Consider the following 11,393-nt stretch of genomic DNA (forward strand, 5'->3'; position numbering starts at 1 on the left):
TCAGTAACTCCAGTTCCAGGGATCTAATGCCCCCTTCTGGCTTCTAAAGGCACTGCACTCATGTGCACATACCCACATGCAGACACACACACACACACACACACACATATAATCAAAAATAAATATTAACAAAATATAACAAAAATACCTGCTTACACAGGTGAGGAGAAAATGGGGGCCAGGGGATCCAAAGAAAAATTGAAGCTAATCTGGGATGCATAGACTATACAGAAAAAGCCTGTCTCAAAAACCTACTTCTTAGGCTGGGTGGGCATGTTGCTATATGCCCTTAATCCCAGAACTTGGGAGGCAGAGGCAGGTGGATATCTATGAGTTTAAGGCCAATATGGCCCATGTATCAGCTTCTAAGCCAGCCGGGGCTACATAAAGAAACTGAAAACAAGTTTCTTGGGCTGGCCAGTTAATTCAGCAGGTTAAGGCACTAGCCACAAAGTCTGAGCATCAGAGCATCCGAGTCCCAGAAACCACATGGTAGGAAGAAAGAACGAAGCCCACTGACCTCCACACGGCACCCCAGTATGCACGTGCCTGCACATACACGTAGGATAAATGTAAGTTTTATAAAATGCCAATGCTTCCTGCTGGCTCGGCTTCCATGACCTGGTTCACTCACCTTCCACTTTTCCCTCCAGTCTCTGTGTATTCTGGTAATCTACTTGCCCAATGGAACAACTCCGTCCCATCCTGTCCTTCTCCCAACTCGGCTCCCCAGGATTGTTCTGCAACACTTAACAATGAAGTCAATTCATTCTTTCTCTGCCACAGACATCCTTCCTCCTTCCTATCCCCCCCCCCCTCAGCTACTGGCACCATCTTTTATCCAGTGACCCATGTTATATTTAAAGCCAGAAACATTCCTGAATCTGCCTAGACTATCGACTGCAGGAACCAAGTCTTCAAAATCTTAGTGGTAACACTCTGGAGCCCAGGAATCCCTATGCCTGAAGCCGCTCTGGGGGAGACAAGCACAGGTTAGTAACCAGTGACGCACCTGACAACCCAGCTCCTTCGCTTGCACACACTACACACACATACACACGCTACTCTCCTATGCACCTGGCAGCCTCAGAAACCCCTCAGCCCTTCACTTTTGACAATTTCCATTCAAGCGCAGGAAGAACAGAACCACAGATCCAGCTTGAACCGCCTTTTAGACACATGGGAAATAAGACAAAACTGTACACCCGAATAGCCTTTTAGTGAGAACCCCCTAAGTGGACACATGATTAAAATTAGATACACTATAGGAAAGGACAGATGCAGTGAGAAAAATTAGACCTAATCCCTAAATCAAAAGAGAGACCCAGATTACACCTATCCTGATTGGGCCCTCCTTCTCTTGAATGCCACAAAAGGAAACCCTGAATAAACAGGCCCTTCAAATACTCCGACATGTCCTGCTATCCCTTTTCTTCATGTCTTATTTTTAATTGTGTATACTTGCACATTTTGGGGGAGGGGCAGTGCACACAAGCACAGATCTCCAAGGAGACAGACATAGGTAGTGGATCTCTGGCGCTAGAGCTATGGGCAGCTGTGAACCACCTACTGTAGGTGTGAGAATGAAATCCAGGTCCTCAGCAGGAGCAGTGAGTGGTCTTAACAGCTGGGCCAACACTGCAGATGCCTCTGGCCACGCCACCCCACCCCCACGGTCTAGCCCACCTCCGGAAAGTTATCTTGATTCTTTTGTAAATCTATCTACTTTTTGTTGGTTTCCTTGTTAATCTGTATTGTTTTTAACAGGGTCTCGTGATGCAACCCTGGCAGGCCTGAAGTTGGGATTAAAGGTGTGTACCACCTTGACAAGCAAAAGGTTTTGATGGTTTTTGTCTTGCTTGTCTTTTAGTTGTTTTTGAGACAAGGTCTTTCTAGGTAGCCCTGTCTATCCTGGAACGTACTATACAGACCAGGCTGGCTATGAACTCACAGAGACCCATTTACAAACCCTCATTTTCAACTCTTTGGGTAAGAGTTGTTAAGCACCTGAAAAATCACTCAGCCTGGATCCTGACCAACAAGAACAACTACTCAACCACCATGTGGTCCTTCCTGTCTGTTCTAAACCACAACTCACAGTGGGCCTGCATATGTTATATCTTGTCTTGCTCCTGATCTTGTCTTCAAAGCCTAGCATTCACTACCAGAAAGGCAGTGACAGTGTCAAGTCACTCAAACGGACTTCAATAAAATAAAAGTGACCATCAATATCGAATGCTGTCACCAACAGTCATGCCGGAGAGATGGCTCCCTGGGTAAAGTACATGCAGTACAAGCATAAGGAGTAAAGTTTGAAGCCAGGCATGGTGGTGTGTGCCCATAACCCTAGTGCTGGGGACAGTTAGACAGGAGCGGATCCTGGGGGCTTACTACCAGTCAGTCTAGCTAAGGTGAGGACCCTGTCATCACGAAAGAGGACGGAGAGTGACAGAGAGGAAGACAAGACATGCTCCCCTGGACTCCATGAATGCATGATTAGAGCACACACACACACACACACACACACACACACACACACACACACACACACACATCTCAAAAACTCTAGTTCTCATATACACACATCTCAACTCCAGCTTTCATACACATATGTGCACACACACACACACACACACATCTCAGCAATTCTGTTTTATTCGAACACATTCATGTGCACATATACCCATCTCAACAACTCTAGTACACACACACACACACATCTCAGCAATTCTGTTTTATTCACACACATTCATGTGCACATATACCCATCTCAACAACTCTAGTACACACACACACACACACACACACACACACACACACACACACACGGGATTAATTTCACTCCTGGATGAACAGCAATACTCTAAAAGGTTTTAACAAGAATATTTGCATCCTAGCTCCAAACTGGAAGGGGCTGACCAGGTCATTAACGGGAGAAGAGATAAGCAAAGGGCTTAACAATAGAACAATCAAATTACCCATAAGCATGCTACAATTGAGTCTTAACATATTGTGTGAGTGATAAAAATCAGATATGCTTGCTTCTATTTACACGAAGTCCAGGATCAGGAAAAACAACAACAAAAAAATAAAAACCAAAAACTAAACCAAACCAAAAATCAGTGAGCAACTAAGCCAGGAAATGGCTGCATTGGGGTTGGGTGTGAGGAGAAAATGAGTATTTTCTAGGGTGATTTTTTTTTTTTTAAGATTTATTATTTTTATGGAGGTATGTGCATGTCTATATGGGGTGTGTGCACAAGCGTGCGGGTACCCTCAGAGGTGGAGGAGGGGGTATCAGATGCTCTAGAGCTGGAGTCACAGGCATTTATGAGTCACCAGACTTGAGTGCTAAAAATAAAATCTCAGTTTCTCTGAAGAGCAGAGCGCACTCTTCAACTTCTGAGCAATCTCTCTGGGCCTGAAGGAAATATCTTGTCTCATTTTGGGTAGTTGCTTACACAGAGGTACTGACAACTGCCGAAACCACAAGGCTGGGGATGTAGCTCAGCTAGTACAGTCCTTTCTTAGCACACACAACCCTGAGTTTAATCCTCAGTGCCGCACAAGTGTCGCCTAGTCCACCATGGCGGCAGGAAGTCAGAAATCCAAGACCATTCTTAGGTACATATAATCTAGGCCAGCCTGGGCTAAATGAGACCCAGTCTCCAAAATTAAAATAAATACAGGTGGTTCTTATATTTTGTTGCCTGCTCACTTTCCTGAGTTCTAATATAAAAAGTCTGTTTCTTCCCTGTGTCTTAGTGAGGGTTTCTATTGCTGTGAAGAAACACCATTACCAAATAGTTCGTCACTGGAGGAGGCAGGGCAGGAACCTGGAGCAGGAGCTGATGCAGAGGCCATGGAGGGATGTTACTTACTGGCTTGCTTCCCCTGGCTTGCTCATCCTACTTTCTTATAGAACCCAGGACTACCAACCCAGGGATGGCACTATCGACAATGGGCTGGGCCCTCCCAAACTGATCACTAATTGAGAAAATGCGTTACAACTGGATCTCATGGAGGCATTTCCTCAATTAGTGATCAATGAGCCCAGCCTATAGTGGTCTCCTCTCTCTGATGACTCTGGCTTGTGTCGTTTGACCCCCAAACCAGCAGCAGACCGTCATCCATCTTGTCTTTGGGAAGCACGCTCGTTCTGACCCTGCCTGAGTCAGTGCTTCTTTCCTGACACCTCCCACCTGTACCGATGCTTGCACATCTCCATTGCTGAGCCTACCTTGGACTTCACGTCAAAAGGCCTGACATCCCCCATGTGTCCAGCTCCTTCCAGCAGTTCAGATTTTTGGCTTGCCGCCCGCCCTGTTGTTTTTCTAGCAAATGTTCATAAAATGAGTTTCCTCTGGAATCTGTTTCTAAGTTCTTTAACGACAAATGAAGACCCAGCAAAGGAGAACATATCTGTCACCTACAGGAGAATCCTAAACGAGCTCACGGGGGTTCCTGATGTTGACTCGTGTGCCTGCTCTTTGGCTATTCTCTCAACTTGATCTCCAAGCTTTCTTTCAGGTCCTGCGGGCTTTAGGGCCTTTGCTTGATGGTGGTTGGCATTTACTGCAGAGGAAATGTATGAGGAACAGCAGTGATTCTAATATAACAACTGGGTCCTAAGGGGAATGGAGGTTCTCCTGGAGCCATAAGCCTCCAACACATTTGTGCCTAGGATAAAAGGCTCTTCTAGGATTGCCTCCCAGTCACTCTATATTCATCCAGCAAGGAATTAAAGCCACATTTAAGAGGCAATTATATCCACCCCAGTGTGTGTGTGTGTGTGTGTGTGTGTGTGTGTGTGTGTGTGTGTGTGTGTAAGCAACTTATGGATCCTGACCATCCCCAGATGGAGAACTTAGATCCTAAGGTATTCCAACATTGGGGAGAGCATGTACCCTATTCCCAGCAAACTTTTGGGTCTTTACTCTCATCAGCCAACACAACTCTGATAGATTTGACCCCCGAGCCTTAAAAATAAAGAAATGAACTTGTCCCTGCACAGTGTCCCTAGGAGTCTACTTCAGCTTGTTACAGTTATCCAATCACTGGTAAATTAGGCTTTCCAATCATAGGGCAGTGACAGTGCTCATCTCTAATCCCAGCACCCGGAGGTAAGTAGATCTCTGAGTTCTAGGACAGCCAGGTCAACAGAATTCACAGTGAAGGCCTGTCTTAAAAAACAAAAAGAAGAAGAAGAAGAAGAAGAAGAAGAAGAAGAAGAAGAAGAAGAAGAAGAAGAAGAAGAATTAGAAGAAGAAGAAGAAGAAAAGAAAGAAAGAAAGAAAGAAAGAAAGAAAGAAAGAAAGAAAGGGAAAAGAGAGCTTTAAGATAAAAATAAATAATTATTAAAATGTTACCATTATCTTCCTGCTCAACCTATCTGCCTTGTAAAAGGAAAGAGTGATCAAATGTGCTCTCTGTCCAAGCTCTTCAAGGCTGATGTAACTGACCTTCTTGGGGGGTGTGGGAGGAGCTCGGGGTGGACTGGAGTGGTCAACAACCAAACTTGGGCTAGAGCCTGTGAAGATACAGGGGCTAAAAGAATAGCCATTATTTTGGTCCCTACCTGAGTCAACAGACTACAAGGGCTGACTGGACACTTACCAAAGGGTCCTGAAAGTTCTTGCAAGTTACGGTTCCTCTAGATTAGAGGAACCACGGAGAGAAGAGGCAGAAGTTAGATCTACTACACATTCTGCGAAGAAGATGGTCAACACAGAGAGAAACTCCCTCAGGACTGCAAGAAAACAACAGTAAGTCAAGCTTATTCCAGCAGATGGCTAAGCTGTCAGGGGAAAGACTAACAGACCTAGGGGACCTCCAAAGTCACTGAAACTGGCCCTGAGGGAGCCTCGAGTGACCTTAACAATAAAAAGAAAAATTAGTACGTTCCAGCTGCCTACAAAGTCTTAACCAACTAGCATGAAAGTACAGCAAGAGTTGAACAACGAGAGAAACCAGGAAATGAAGAGGTGACTGGGCTTGAAAAGGACCAGTCAGGCCTCCAGGCCTCCATGGGAGGGCAGTCAGAGCAAAGAGTTCCCTGACCATAAACGAAACGCTGTTTGTGAATCTGATAATTCTGCTAAGTGGTTCATCGGCTTTTACACAAATCCACAAAATATCATTTAGTCCACCAGGATGGTGTCCTGATTTCTGTGGTGGAAATGAGTTCTGTATGCCATAACCTTCGTAATGACCCTGTTCACCCCAGGAGCTACACGGTTATACCTCCTGCCTTTTGACAATAGTTCCATCTTCTGAAGAACATGCTTCTATCTGGCTTCCCAGGATTACCTCAAGGTCCTGGAAGTCAGCAAGTGTGGAGATGCCAGACCCTTCTATGCCTCTATTTCAGATCCCAGATCCACCATTTAGGCATCCCTGTCCTAAATGTTAGATCTCAACTCTTGTGGGGCAAATATTATGTAGCTGGATGAGCTTGGAAGCCACTAAAGATGGACCACTCCTGTAGATGGAGAGGTCTGAGGGTGTTGCTGAGGCCCATTAAGGGAGAGCTCCTTTCTCGGAGTCACAGAATAGAATCTAAGTTCTATCTATGGCCTTGGGAGACATGACATCATTTCCTCACCCTATCTTTCCCCTCTTCTCCCTCCAGAGACAGGGTTTCTCTGTGTAACAGCCCTGGCTGTCCTGGAACTTATTTTGTAGACCAGGCTTGTCTCAAACTCAGAGATCCACCTGCTTCTGCCTCTCTCTATAAAGGTGTGCACCACTACACCCAACTTCCCTCTAATCAGTCCCCAAAATTATAATATTACACACTATTGTCTTCTCCCTTAAAATTAATCCAGCTGGCCTGTCAATCATCTGTCCCAGAGACCAACCTGAAGGGAACCTGACACACCTGAACATATGTTGAGGCCATAGGAGGAAATAATTAATCCCCTTAACAAGATCATGTACCCATCAGGAGGGCCCGCCCCCATCCCAAGTTACGCATCTCCACTTCTAAGCCTCTTAATTTTCTGAGTGAGAACTCAAGAAACATAAGCTCTCCTTTCATCTCTTTTGGTCTCTTCTTTGGATTCCAGATGAAATCCTAAGCATGTCTGTGCTGATCCTGCAGATTCTGTATCCCTGAAAATAACACACATGTGCACACACACTCTGAAAAGCAGCTTACAGACTTCCACGAACCTGCTCTTGGACCTCAACTCAAAAGGCATTTCTCTCTCTCTCTCTCTCTCTCTCTCTCTCTCTCTCTCTCTCTCTCTCTCTGTCTCTCTGTCTCTCTGTCTCTCTCTGTCGCTCTCCCCTTCCAGTCCCTGCCAAAACTCATGGTTTGCCTATCTTGCCATTTTCTTCAAGTTCTCAAACAGTCCTCATGCTGTAAAAAACAAAACAAAACAAACAACAACAGCAAAAAGAAACCACTAAACCTTCACTGAACTGTGTTTGGACAGGTGCAGTAGAACACACCTGTGATTTGAACACTCAATGAAGCTGAGACGGGGGACTCTTAAGTAGAGAGCCCAAGGTCAGTTTGCCCTACAAAGCAAGACCCTATTTCAAAACACTGAAAATCACAGAGGCTAGAGGATATTGCTCAGTGATAGAATATCAGGGGCTTAGGGTATAGCTCAGAGGGTTACAGCAACCCAACTGGGTATTTAAAGGTCTTGAGTTCAGATGTCTGCATTAACAAACTCTGCTCTCTCCCCAGACACACAACTCAAGACTTGTGTAACAGTCTTCTCCTAGACTAAAATATTCAGTCCTTCAGGGGAGTTCCTTAAACAGGGAGGTAAGCAACAACAACAAAATAGCTCCAGGAAGTCCCTGAAACTGAACAGATTCACTAGGTCCCGCCCTGCAAGAGCAAGCAATAAAAGCTGAGAGTCTCTCTCAGACTGATGGAAGCTGAGCTGCAAAGATTCAGATACCAGACCAGCTGCCTGGAAGAAGCAAAAACCAGCTGAGCAGCCTAGACCAGGTTTAGATCAGTTACTTGGAAAGGACATTCTCCAACCTGTTGAGTTATCTGCAGGCTGTGCAGTGTGCTCCAGGTTTCCAGCTTTTGTGACCTGTCACCTGTGCTGGGGTGAGCTTTGATGATGCAGCTGTCTGTGAGTCATGTCTGCTCCTGTAAGTAATCCCTTACCCATATTCCCATAAGTAACACCAGGAAAGCCCATTGGTCTATCAAAATGGACTTTGGTGGTATCCATACCTTGGTCTGCCCTGGACTCCCTATCCGAGTGAGTAGACATGAATGCTGCATCCCCCTGACAAAAGTTTTGTTACACAAGACCTGAGCCACTTCACAGAAAATGACCAGCTTGGACCAAACTGAAGGACTGTCCCTCTAAAACCTTCCAACTCATTAAACCAAAAAAACAAAAAACAAAAAAGCTATGGTTTGCATATTTTAGTGTATGTAAACTAGAGTGTAATTAAAAATTAGCAAATAAGTTTTAAGGGCCCAAAAGAATCACAAAGCATATTCACTTCAAACAAAATAACATTTATACCTGAACCACACCTGTTTAAATACTCAGCCTTGACCCAATGCCTCCTCCCCCCCTTTCACTCTCCCCAGACCTCCCCAGAGCCACGGCATCTGTTCCTTAGCCATTTTCTTGCCATTCAGAGATGCTGAATAGAAAGTGAGCAGCCAGGTAATGGTGGTACATGACTTTAATCCCAGCACGTGGAAGGCAGAAGAATTAAAGGCCAGCTACAGAGTAAGTTCCAGGACAGCCAAGGTTACACAGAAAAACCCTGACTCAAAAACCAACACACATTCCAAACAAACAAACAACACCACAGGAAGGGCACAAACCTTAGAGACTGGCTGGAATATATTCCAATCTCAGATTCCATCTAATCCCTAAATGCCCATAAACCAATGACTTAGCTTCTCCCAACTTTGATTTCCTCCTCTATAAATCTGGCCAACAGTGCCAAGCTTATCCTGTTAGGCTAAGGACCCTGAGAGACCCGTTTACACTAAAAGTATCACTAAGACCCAGAAGTGCACAGGGAAAAAGGCTCAAGGCCATCCCCTGGGCCAGAAGTGTCAGAAAGCGGGAAATGGTTGCTCAGAGCCCGTATGGCCAGGACAAGGCCAATCCTGCTCTGTGACTCAGAACACTTCTGGTAAAGTTCAGCCGCAGAGGGCCATGGCAGTGATCAATTGATCTTCTCCTGCCTTCTGATCTCAGACAATCCACTGAAAACTGTCCCCAATCACAGAGAATGGGGACAGGAGCGCCTCCCCACCCCCATCTCCTCTGGGGAGTTCCTAACCGGAGAGAAGCTAATATATTGGTTCTCTGGGGTAAGATCCGAGGAGCAGGGCCTCCAGGTACCCCTCATAGGCCATTTGGGCCCTGAGACAATACCCAAGGCCTCTGGAACTAGGTAACCCTAAGTGTCCAGCCCTGCATTTAGCCACCAGACACCTGTTATTGACAAAAGATAGCTTGGACCTGCATCCAACTCCCATCTGAAAAAAAGCAACTACTCTCAAAAATAATTGTAAGGAAGGTAGTAATCACTGCCAAAAGGCAGAGACTCCCACAGCCCCAACCCCTGGACACCCGAGCCACGGCAAGCTCGCTCGCCTTTGCCTACCCAGAGCCTGAGAGCGAGGTCTTCAGCAGAATCGGTATTTCTCATTCCAAGAGTCTACAAGGGAAGGTGTCACCCAACTTTAAAAAAAAAAAAAAAAAAAGGCAAGACTAAGGCTCCACCCAGAATCTCCAGCCTCCTGAGACACACCTATCTATCTACCTCCAGGCAAATGAAAGAGACAGTCAGATCTTTTCTGGGGCCCGATAGTGCCCAGACAAGCAAAACCACAAAAATAAGAGTCCCTGGGTCGCGGGTCCTTCCTGGGGGAGGGGCGAGTGGCGCTGATATCCCCGCCCTCCTAGCCTCGTCCTGGCCCCCGCAGCAAGGAAGACAAGTAGTCTCTCCAAGTCTCTCTGTTCTCCCTCCTCTGCGCCCCCAGCCCTGACATTATTTCCCGCTTTGCTGTTTCTTGGATGATTTTCAAGAGTTTGTGCAATCCCATATGTATGAAAATGCCATAATGAAACGAAGTGCTTTGCATGCTAACATAAAATAAATATAAAAATAATAAAACGTGTGTGTGTGTGTGTGTGTGTGTGTTCTGTTGAGCGGTTCCCCTGCCATCTTCAAATGCTGGATGGTGTCTTTTTGCAGTGGGAACGAGGTGGTTTGAAAAGTTGTTACGAGGTTACCTCCCATCACCCCACACACAGTAAAGTTAGTGCCTGAGACTTTGCCCAGGCTTGATTTTAGTTTGGTCTTCCCTTCGCTGTTAAAAGTCTTGTCTGTCTCTCAAATTCGGTGTCCCTCACTTTACCCCCTACTCACACTCCTTTCCCATCTTGTCGGGAAGAAGAGTCATCCCACCCTGCCCTGTCCTACAACAGGAAAAGACACCTACTGCTTTTAGAGACTCTCGTTAGTTAGTTAGTTAGTACGGGTGGTCCCGAGACTAGCTCTGCCCTCCCCTCCCCTGCCCAGCCCTGCCTTGCCAGCTCTCCCCTGCCAAATCCAGCCCAGCCCAACCCTGCCCTGCCCTGCCCTGCCCTGCCCTGCCCAGCTTTGCTTCTCCGATACCGAGGGAAAAGGGCAGGCGACCCCGGTAAGCAGACCAACAGGCCCTGGTCTGGAAGGCTGAACAGATGCAGACACCGCTCGGGGTGGGACAGACCTGGAGTTCAAAAGCGGATACAGAGGAAATGACCAAGTGACCGGGACACAAGCAAGGACCACAGTAGGGCTGGGCCGGAGCAGCGGTGCTCGGGCTCGCCCACGCTCCTCCCCACGCGCGGGGCTCGTGGCTCCAGAGTCAGACGCCGGGCGGGACCCACCTGATCTGCAGAACCAGGTTGAGCGTGTGCGGTCCGCCGCTCTGGGGACAGAACCACGCGGGCGGGCGGCGCCCTGCGCTGTAGGAGAACCGATCGCTGCTTCGCCGGGGTGTGTCGGGCGGGGTGCGCGCCTCCGGCCCCTGCCGGCGCCTCCTCTAGGCAGCTAGCTGCGGCCTAGGGCGCGGGCGAGGAGCGTGCGCCGACCCCGGAGTGGGAGCCTAGCCGGTCCCCGCCCCCCGCCCCGGCACAGCGTCCGGCGCGGTGCACGTGTGTCCCTCACTTTACCCCTACCTGCACCCGTTTCCCATCTGTGGGGGGAGTGATGTTGTTTCATCTCCATCCAAGTAGAAAAAAGCCTGAAACCAGCAAAACCAAAAAACAAGCAAATAGAAGAAAGAAAAAAAAAAAAAAGGTCACGGCCGCCTGAGTCTTCTGACCCGCACGTGGTGATAGGGGTCGCAGAGGAGAAACTGCGGGGGTTACTGGGTAATGGGGTGGGGGAGCGGCACC

The 11,393-nt window shown here is 47.3% G+C and overlaps 1 protein-coding gene across 4 annotated transcripts in view; it reads right to left on the reverse strand.

Moving 5' to 3' along the window:
• GGTA1 (glycoprotein alpha-galactosyltransferase 1 (inactive)) overlaps window positions 1-11,093 on the reverse strand; it is a 72,605-nt gene extending 61,512 nt beyond the window's left edge. For all 4 annotated transcript variants that reach the window (XM_080928182.1, XM_080928181.1, XM_080928180.1 and 1 more), the window contains exon 1: window positions 10,884-11,093. The gene's annotated coding sequence lies outside the window, so the exon portion shown is untranslated. The remainder of the gene's footprint in view (window positions 1-10,883) is intronic.
• Window positions 11,094-11,393: the final 300 nt, after the last annotated feature.

This window comes from Micromys minutus (genome assembly GCF_963924665.1).
Source record: "Micromys minutus genome assembly, chromosome: 13".
Classification (NCBI taxonomy): Eukaryota; Metazoa; Chordata; class Mammalia; order Rodentia; family Muridae; genus Micromys; species Micromys minutus.